Source organism: Coffea arabica, chromosome 2c (genome assembly GCF_036785885.1).
Source record: "Coffea arabica cultivar ET-39 chromosome 2c, Coffea Arabica ET-39 HiFi, whole genome shotgun sequence".
Taxonomy (NCBI): Eukaryota; Viridiplantae; Streptophyta; class Magnoliopsida; order Gentianales; family Rubiaceae; genus Coffea; species Coffea arabica.
Genome location: NC_092312.1, coordinates 62,661,638 through 62,672,956, shown reverse-complemented (window position 1 = coordinate 62,672,956; position 11,319 = coordinate 62,661,638). Strand labels below are relative to the sequence as shown.

Here is an 11,319-nt window from a genome sequence, read left to right as displayed (position 1 = left end):
GCTCAGAAATCTGAAATTGAACCATGAGCATAACCATGAACAAAATCTACTACTCTTTCTGCCTTATCTTTAGTTTAGCGTGCTTAGCCGTCATGGCAGCCAGCAACAGTAACATTACAGCTGATCAATCAGCTCTTCTTGCCTTTAAAGATCGCATGATCACCTCAGAATCTCAGAAAATCTTGGCAAAAAACTGGTCCGTCACCTCCTTCGTCTGTGATTGGATGGGGATCACCTGTGGCTCTCGACACCTCCGAGTGACTGCCCTGAATATTTCAGACATGAACCTTACTGGTACTGTACCTCCTCAACTTGGGAATCTGTCCTTTCTTGTTTCCCTTGACATTAAGAGAAACAATTTCCATGGAGAACTGCCTCGTGAGCTTGCTCACTTGCGCCGATTAAGACACCTTGATTTTGGAATCAACAATCTCGGTGGAGAGCTTCCCTCCTGGTTTGGTTATTTACACAAACTCCAATACCTTTCTCTCAGAAACAACAGCTTCACGGGTTCTATCCCGCCTTCCATCTCTAACATGTCAAACTTGGAGACGCTATGGCTGTCACACAATTCCCTTGAAGGGAGCGTTCCAATAGAATTTCAGAATCTTAATAATTTGGAGAATTTGATTATTGAGCATAATCAGCTTTCGGGTCCGTTTCCTCTCCACATCTCCAATATTTCCTCGTTGCAAGCCATCTCTCTTATGAGCAACAGGTTATCTGGCATTCTTCCAGACAACATCTGTCACGGCCTTCAGAAACTTACCTGGCTTGGTCTAGGAGGTAATAATTTGACTGGTCAAATACCTTCAACATTATCTCAGTGTCACTGCTTCAGCACTTTTCCTTGGCTTCGAACCATTTAAGTGGATCCATACCTAAGGCAATTTGGAACTTGACAATGCTGGAGGGACTATACCTGGGGAGTAACAATTTAACAGGTAATAATTTTATTCCTATTTTATAAATACTATATATTAAGCTTATACTTCTTCTTGTATATGGTTTATAATTGTATATTAAGCTCATGCCCCTGTTCTTTTGTATGGACGTTTCAAAGAATAGTACGTCAGATATCACCATTCTTTTTAAAAGTTTCATTTTATCTACTAAACTATTTTTCTTACCAAATAATCCTTTAAACTTTTCGAAAGTCTCATTTTAGTCACTAAACTATTTTTTTTGTACTAAATAGCAAACTTGCAACTGCCTTAATAACAAAATTTAACAAATAGTTAAAAAAATGAACCGCTTTAAAAATTTAGTGTGCTATTTAGTACAAAAAATAGCTAATTGGATAAGATGAGACTTTTAAAAGATTTAGTAAATAATTTGGTATAAAAAATAGGTCAATGGATCAAATGAGACTTTTGAAAAGTTTGGTGAGTCTAGCATATTTTACTACAAAAAAAAAAAAACTATACCATCATTTTATTTTTGTGGTTTTCCTGGACAATTCCTTGTGGATCAATTTTTATGAAACTTTTTTTGTTTTAGTGTAAGTGAGAGATTTTAAATTCGAAACTTCTCATTTATACTCTCCTTTCTCCATACTCAAACCATTCCTTTCTCCCTTGTGGATCATGCTCTAAGACTTCATGCAAATAAAAAATGCAACCTTAAATATTTAATCATGTAATTGGATTTTGGGATACACATACATACACCCACATAGACATTCACTTTTATGTATGACTATGCATATATTCTTTTGTTAATTACAATTCACCTCTCCAAAGTTTGATCCAATTATAAGATAGACCCTAAAATTTGTCAGTATTACCAAAATGTCCCACATCCAAACAGATTTATAATCTAAACGCCTTTACCGTCTGAGGCCTAACAAACTCTTAAGATTAACCGTTATATTATGACTCTATTAACGTTAGCATTATTATTTTTTAATAGAAGTCCGATGATACCCTGAAGCCCAACCTTTCTTTTCTCTCTATTCAACCAAGTTTTCTGTTACCAACATATCCTTTCTCCCATGTCCATCTTTTCACCATTGAAGTAAAATCTTTAGTCTGAGAAGTTCATGAGCAAAAGATAATCGAAGTTAAATTTGATAATTGAAATTTAGGCCATAAAATACCCTTGCCAACCTGAAATTCTCAAAACATAAAATAAAAAAAAAAAAAATTCACCATCGTCATCTTCCCCTTACAATTTTCTCATCATTTGACCCATTCTTTATCACCATCTTCATGTAACTTTCACATAAAAACACCATTCTATGGACATTACCACACAAATATATAAACACACACAAACACACACCCCAGTAAACTATCGCATACAGATCCATAGGAAGGTGAGCAGAGGTAGGAGCAACTTGGTGGCGTAGTTGAAGAACAAGCAGGGTAATTGTTGTTATTTGGCAAGTTATGGTAATGGTAGACTATTTAGGAATCAGATAGAAGGAGTAATAGTTGAAGGATTTGGGGGTTTACTTTCCGACAAAAGGCCGACCTAAGGTTGAAGGAGGTAGATTGAACCAAGTAGTTGTGCGAGAGTAGGAATCCATTGGATTGGAGGCTTACAACAACTAAGATGAAAAGCAAGATGCTGCAGTAGGGGCCAGGAGTGATGGCTGTTCGACCAGGGTCAAATGCAGTGTCAAGCCTTCAAGTCTTTAGAGATCAATTTAGTTATTTCAGATAAGGAATTAAGAATAGAATTAGGCAGAGCAAGAGAAGGAGGGGAAGAAGAAGAAAGGAGTCGACTCATCAAGAAGAGAGAGAAATGAGGACTAATTATGTTATGATACACTCCCCTTCGAACAGTAAATGACCAAGATGCCCCTCTAAGGTGCGCCCCTTCTGTTCTGTTCTTCTGGGACTCGGGGCTGGAACGGTTGTCAGTGCAACCGTTCCGAAAGCTTGTGTGCATTTTGTATATGGTGTAACATCATTTGTACACGATGTAACACTAGAACAACAGTGAGTAATACTAGTGCAATATTTTGTGGGTCTCACACATGTTAAAATCTGGACCTTACAAATTTTGGTGATCAAATCTTGTCCATTAGCTTAACCGTCCCTGCCCCTCTCCCATTCTTCTATGGGGTCTGAATGGGGTAGGCCTGTCAACGGTCCGGGTCTAGACCCGGAGTCGGATCGGATCCGTGAAATTTTTACGGGTACGGGTAGGGATTTAATTCCGTTATCCGGACTCGGATCCGAATCCATTTTGTCAAACAAAAAACAGGTCAGATACGGAATATAGTATTTCACCCCGTATTAGATCCGGATCCGGATATAAATGGATTAATAATTTAAAATATATATATTTATCAATATAATTAGATTAGGGGTGATGTATTTGAGTAAAATCAATTTGATTTCTTTTCTTATTTGTTTTTTTTTGTATTAGTTAGAAATTAGTTTACAAATATATTTTTTCTCATTTTTATTAGAAATTGTAAGTTTTGATAATTTTTTTGGGTAGGTCCGACCCGGATTCGAGACCCGTCGGATCTGGATCCGGAACATAGAGTAGAAAATCCGTCGGATAAACGGGTCGGATCTGGGTCCGATTTGATATGCCGGGTCCGGATCCGAAATAATGAATTTCAGCCCGAACCCGGCCCGTTGACAGGCCTAAATGGGTGATAGGTGATGTTTGTCCACGCTGAGGATAGATGTGTATGACAGACGGGCTGCTGTCAAGTCGAGTGTGCACTACTCGAGCTCGACTAGAGGCAAAATAACTAAACTCGATCTCAATCTTGAGCTCGAGCTCGTCAAGCTTTTAAAATTTGAGCTCGAGCTCGACATCAATTTATGAAACTCGAGCTCGAGCTTAATTAAATGAAATCAATTCAAATCAAGTTCAATCGAGCTTATTCGAATTCAATCAAGCCTAATCAAGCTCAAGTAATCAAAATTAATATTTTATATATAATTTTAAATAAAGGATATTATTGACATTTTCACAATAATAAAAATAAAAATATATATTATAAAAAACTCGATAGAGCTCGTCGAGCTTTCAAGTATCATATTTCCAAGTTCGAACTCGACTCGATAGCTCTAATGAGCGGTTCGAGCACGAGATCGAGCTTGGTCAACCGAGCTCAAGCTCAAGTTGCTGACCAAGTAGCTCGCGAGCTCGAGCCGAGCTACTTGGTTCAACTCCACCCTAACTGACAGCTAAATGGAGATGAGAACAAATAAATTTGCATCCTTACGGTTTGGTTTACGCTAAAACGATGCTCATATGCAAAGAAACTGGATGAAAATCTTTTGAAGAGATACTAGACGCAGAAGAATTCACAATTACTTTAATGTTGGCCTGCAATGTAATTTGAAAATAGCGATATTTAAATGACTCAAAATACAAGTAAAACAATAGGAAACAACAATTGCCGCTTGCGTTCACGACATAATACTGGATTTTCATATACTTGTCTAGTTGTTATATATATATATATATTTTTTTTTGCATAAGATGTTGTGCGTTTATATAATTTTATTGTACTTAAAAATTTTATTTATGTACATCAATTTAATGTTTCAATACAAAGCATACACAAATTATGGAAGAAATATAACAACTATATCTGTCACAATCCCGTGGTCATTTGTTTGCTAAATAATTATGGGTTTGGTTTTTTCTTTTTTCTATATACAAATTAGGTATGCAACCATTTCCTGAATAGTTTGGAATTTAATATCTTCATCTTCTTTTTCTTTTTTCTTTTATGTAAATCCTTGTTGAATTTTAATAATCTCTCAATAGTTTGGGATGACATGGAAGTTGCTTCTTGTTTTCGTGGAGCGCTTGTTTTTAGGAATTTAATAGGAAAAAAGCTCTGTTTAATTTTCCTTGTTTAATCACTGACAAGGGTGGCCATAATGTTGCCAAAATTGAAGGTGTGATCTATAATTTGGTTAAACCTCAAAGAAGGTGAAAGTAAGGGAGATAGATGGATTGGATGGTCCCGGGGAGGGAGTGTAAGTAAGAGGGAGTGGATTTGATCCCTCCCACTTATATTAAAAATATTTTAAAAAAAGGCTTTAGAAAAAAGGAAGGTAAATGTAATTAGTTCTATATTCTTTGTTTGTTAATGTAATAGACACTCTATTATCATTTCCAATTATTGCATTTGGAGAGTTCGATAGTCTCATTAATGTTGCTATTATGTGCTTTCATTACGACTCAAATCAAGCTCACAAAAGTTGCAATTTTGCAGGTGCAACTCCAAATGAAATAGGGAATCTAACCATGCTGACCATTTTAGATTTTGCCGTCAACAAATTGAGTGGTATGCCAAATCTCTAATTACATGGCCTTAATTGCTTAAACCGTTGGCTATAGGGTAAAAGGAACACAATCGTTTCTAATTAATGCATTTGAAAGTCCAAAAATCACATCATTGTTTGTTACTATATTTTTTCATTATAAATCAAATCAAACTCACAAAAGTTGCAATTTTGTAGGTGCAATTCCAATGGAAATAGGGAATTTAGCTTTGTTGACGAGTTTATATTTTCAAAGCAACAAATTGACAGGTATGTCTTAGTTCCTAATCATAAGGTCTGCATTCTGTAGACGGTCGTTAAAACTCAACATCAATTTGATCTGTAGGATGCTTGAGCTTATGTTCAGTTGATTGATATCAGCATTTCTTTCTAATGGATTTAATGTTCAGAGAGATCAATTTTGAAGCAACGAATAGAAGGATCAGGGAGGTCCTATAACCTTCTATTAATATCTATTTTTTTAAATTTAGAGCCTTGTTGGATAGGACCAATATTATCATTATCATTATTATATAAAAAGTATGAATCTTGGTATTAGGGAGTGTAAGCACTTTTTTATTTTAATTTTTGTTATCCCTAAATTACCCTCTTGCCTTTTAATTAGAATTATTGCATTTCAATGTAACATTAATTAAAAGAAATAAAATTTTCCAATTGATTACATCTCAATAGTATTGGTAATTATAATTAAAAACTATTTACCTGACCTTGGACAACATCTCCAATTATTATACGTATCAAAATTTTTTTATCGAAACATGAAAAATTTCTCATTAGTCATTATTTGAGATTGTAAAAAAAAAAAAATCAATTTCAAAAAATAGATACTCTTTGGAAACAAGAGAAACATACTAGAAAAGGAGAGCCCTTATGCATTTGTATATTTTCATAGAAATATCACGAGCAAAATTTCACAATTATGCACTTTTTACCAATATGAAGAAATAAAAAAAGTAAAATATAAAACCCAACTATTTCAATCATTAACTAAAAATTAAATAACCAATCCAAAATGATTGAGCATTATGAATAATTTACATTCTCTATTAATAAGAAAAACACTTAGATAAAATGTAAATAGTCCAAATTCAATGAATATTACACTTCACTTTATCCCATTCAAATTCATATAAAAATTGAAATGCTAAACAATTAACATGATATAAAAGAAAGTACTTAAATGTTCATGCAACTAACAAACATGCAAACAATTTAGTTTCAATTGAAATGACAATTCATGTCACCCAAATCCAAGCAAACAATAAAAAATTTTCTTATATTTCACCTACAATCAACTAACTAATTTTGATATCACAATTAGAGTTTTATCGTCTAAGACAAAAAGGAAAAAATCCAAAAAAATCTATGGATTAATTTAAACGTGTCCATATTGAACATGCCATTTATCAGATTAGTGTAGAAAAGGAATAATTGTTGTTGTGCTTTATGTTGCATTGTCTTCAAACAAAATTATAAAAACAATAGAAGATAAATGGAAAAGAGAATACTCAACTACTGCAGTCAATGAAATCTCAATTGATGACAATGAACATTCACACAGAAATAATTAAATATGATGGATTAAACATACCCTTGTGAATTAAATAATTACAAAGAGTTCATATACAAAAATATATATATGTAGACAATTCAAAAAATGGTGCAAAAAATTTAAAAAATAATGCAGCTCACTTCATACTAAAGAACTTTATCAAAAAGCTAACTAATTCAACTCCTATAACATGATAAATAATAATCATCTACCCTACAGAGAATTAGGTTTTATATGAAATGAAAATTGTAGAAAACTCAAGCTAAAGAAAAAAGAAATACCATTCATGTATTTTATTCTTAAGTAATTAACTGATTGTAATTCTACAATTAAATAATTAGTAATCATAAGTATTGGTATTGCAAATACTATTTAGGAAGTGTTTAATAATTTATCCAAATCTTAGTTTTTCGGTTGTTAAAATCTAATAATTTTAGTAGAAGGTTTATCATAGATTTTACTTTCAATCGGAAAAAGACATATCTAGACCGATAAGAGAGCTTGCGAATGCATCAGAGGAAGGAAAAGTAGATGTATAGTACAATAATCAGAATGATAAAGATCTAATAAGTCAATTCATGTTGCATTCTAATACTCCTTTTAAAATTTTAATACACTTACAAATTAGATTTGCTTCTCCCAAACTTGATATGTGCATATATATTTCTTTTTAATAACATGATTTTGAACTATACAAAAATGTGCAATTTTATAATTTTAGGGAAATCACAACACCATTGGTAAAATATGATAGTGTTAATAATTGTTATTAAAGTTCAATCCAAATTTAATCAATAAAAGCTCAAAAAAAAGTTCTAATAGCTTGTGGTCAAAGAGTTCAAAATTTGAATATACTTGCAGCCAAAATTAGTTAGAGAAATTGAAAAATACACATAAGTTATATTATGAGGTAGATTGTCAAAACTTCACAACAAATTTTATTAGCTACAAAAATAATATTTTTGGATTACTATACTCACGTGCAAAGCACGTGCATTATTTACTAGTGCTAACACAAAAGTGCTTTGCCATTTTATAGGTGGAATACCTGAAAAGATTGGGAACCTTCATAGATTGGAGACGCTTGTTCTAGGTGATAATACATTGTCGGGTTCCATACCTACAGAAATTTCTAACATTTCATCTCTCCAAGTTATTGAACTCTATCAGAACAATTTCTCAGGAACTATTCCTTTGACAATGAATCATAAGCTTAACAATCTGGAGACTTTATCTCTTTATCAGAATTACTTAACTGGAGTTATTCCTAACTCCATCTCAAATGCTTCAAACCTTGTTGATTTGATGCTTGACGATAATGAGCTCATAGGTTCAATTCCCAACTCTTTAGGAAGTTTAAGAAATCTTCAATTGATAAACTTGGCTTTCAATAGGCTGTCAAGTGAATCCTCATCTCCAGAATTAAGCTTTTTCACTTCCTTGACGACTTGTAGATCCTTGAGATATTTAGAGGTGCATCAAAATCCTCTAAATGGTTTTCTACCAGCTTCCTTTTCTAACTACTCAAGTTCTCTAGAAGATTTTGGTGCATTCAATTGTAAAATCAAAGGAAGCATCCCACTTGGAATTAGCAATTTGAGCAGTTTATTATACCTTGATTTTTCAAATAATGAATTGATTGGATCTATCCCAAGAACTATCAATAGGCTGATGAATCTTCAGGAGTTTTACTTAGAGTCCAATCAAATAAGAGATGTCTTGGACAGTTTTTGTGGATTCCAAAGTTTGGGGTACTTAGCATTAGGCCAAAATCAATTCTTTGGTAGTATTCCAGAATGCTTCAGAAATATGACAAGTTTGAGACAGATTTTTCTGGACTCCAACATGTTGGCATCCACCATACCTGCTACGCTATTGAGCATGAAAGATCTCCAAGTTCTAAACCTGTCATCAAATTTCTTTAGTGGATCGCTGCCTCGAGAGATTGGGAACCTCAAAGCAATATATAGTTTAGATCTCTCGATTAATAAGTTGTCAGATGTTATTCCTACTACAATTGGAGAGCTACAAGCTTTACAAACTCTTTCATTGGCAAAAAATAATTTACAGGGTTCTATACCAAAATCAATTAGTAACATGTTGAACTTGGAATTCTTGGACATTTCACACAATAATCTCTCTGGCACAATACCCAAGTCATTGGAAGCACTCAAACACCTTAAGGAATTTAACGTTTCTTTTAATAGATTAAGTGGTGAAATTCCTCGAGGTGGTCCCTTTAGAAGCTTTACAGGTCAATTATTCATGAACAATGAAGCACTCTGTGGTGACCCAAGGCTCAGTGTTCCACCATGTCAAAGTAATTCAATTACAAAATCAAACAAAAGAAAGAAGCTTCTGCTTGTAATGTTGCTGTCAGGTATTGCAGCAATATTGATGGTAGTTACTATAACAATATGGATTCTAAGATGGTTGAAGAAACCAAACATTTCTAGTGGAACAGAGTTGATGTCAGTGGCAAAATATGGAAGATTTTCATACTATGAACTTTTGCACTCAACTAATAACTACAGTGAAAGCAATTTGATTGGAAAAGGGAGCATTGGTTCTGTTTACAAAGGGATCCTAAGTGATGGCATTGCTGTGGCTATCAAGGTATTCAACTTGCAAGTGGAAGGTGCATTGAAAAGTTTTGATAGAGAATGTGAGGTACTAAAGAGTCTACGCCATCGAAATCTTACAAAGGTGCTCGGTAGTTGCTCCAACCCTGAATTTAAAGCCTTGGTACTCAAATACATGCCCAACGGGAGTCTTGAGACGTGGTTGTACTCACACAACTATTTATTAGATCTAATTCAAAGAGTAAATATAATGATCGATGTTGCTTGTGCATTGGAGTATCTCCATTATGGTTACAATATTCCTGTGGTACATTGTGACCTGAAGCCCAGTAACATCTTGCTTGATGAAGATATGGTCGCTCATGTAAGTGATTTTGGTATTACAAAAATGTTTGGTGAAGGAGAAAGTATTTTGCACACCGAAACCCTTGCAACACTGGGATACATTGCACCAGGTTAATCTTTTAGCTTTTGCTGTCTACATTTTCTTTACTTTCATGTTTGTCCGTTTTTTATCAGTCTTTCAGATATTTCAATTATTTTAACTATTGTAATCTTATGACAGAGTATGGATTAGAAGGGATAGTTTCCACAAGAATCGATGTATACAGTTTTGGAATAGTTTTGATGGAAACTTTTACAAGGGTAAAGCCTACTGATGAAATGTTTTCACGAGATTTGATCCTTAAAAGTTGGGTAGAAGATTCTCTCCCTGATGCATTTCAGGTCATTGATGCGAACTTAATAAGGCAAGAGGATGAGCATTTCACCGATAAGATGAAATGTGTTATATTTATCATGAAATTGGCTTTGAACTGCTGTAGAGAATCTCCAGGAGAAAGGATGAATATGAAAGATGTTTTAGTAGAATTGAAGAAGATTAAACACCAACTTCTTATCATAGTAAGTTCTTACCATTTTGTGCAAATTTTACCTCTTGATATAGGAAGTTGCTTTTCATATTCTTTTGAACTCATAACCTACTGTTTCTTGTAGCCAACAGTCAAACCTTGAGTGGACCAGATACAATGTTGCAGACCAGATCAAGCAAATATTGCTGTATAATCCAAAAGCTTGATTTATTGTGAAGGTTGGAGAGAGATGTACTTGATTCCATAGGTGTCAGTTGCATCACATTTGGACTTTCAGTTATAGGGCACATTTCATAACTGCTTTTATTTTGCTTTTCATTTTTTCTTCTTTTTAATCCATTCCAAAACAAGTTTTATTTTTCTTTCTTTAATTCTTACTAAATTCTGGTTACTTTTTGTGGACGTGATCATGTATCTTTTAGCCTTTTCATGTATAAAGACTATAAAAAGATGAGAGTGAACCGGTTCTTGCAATAAATCTTTTTCTTCTACAAATGAATGTGTCAAGTTCCTTCTATATTATAGAAAGAATAGCAGCCATCGTATGTTCTTTCTCCATTATAGTTATCTTATGTTGCCTTGAAAGGGCTGAGAGAGAGAGAGAGAGAGAGAGAGGACTCTTCTGGGCAATTGTCACACTGCCTTTGTCTTACATCATAAGTCTTTTGGAATTTTTGAATCATCATATATCCGAGTTTAAGTATCCTTGCCAGACTTAGAGTTATCCTTTTTTATTATATAAGTAAATTACTAACAATTCCCCTATGGTTTTACATATTATCGTATCCTAACATTTCAAGTATTCATGTATCTTTCCTATTCTTTTATCTAAAGCCAAAATGGACTAAAAGAACCTCAAGTTGTGGTGATTGACTCACACATTCTCCAAGAACATGTTTTATGAAATTTTAGTATCCCTATAACTCACGTATAATGATGAGGTTCAAACTTGCACTCAAAGTTTATATTCTGAACCCCTCGTTTGCTGCAAGTATACATGTCGCGCTTGTAGTATGTAAGGTGGTAGGATTGATCACATGAGA

At 33.7% G+C, this 11,319-nt stretch overlaps 1 pseudogene; it reads left to right on the top strand.

Annotated features, from left to right (window-relative positions):
- On the top strand, positions 1 to 10,573 carry LOC113724474 (uncharacterized; annotated as a pseudogene).
- Positions 10,574 to 11,319: the final 746 nt, after the last annotated feature.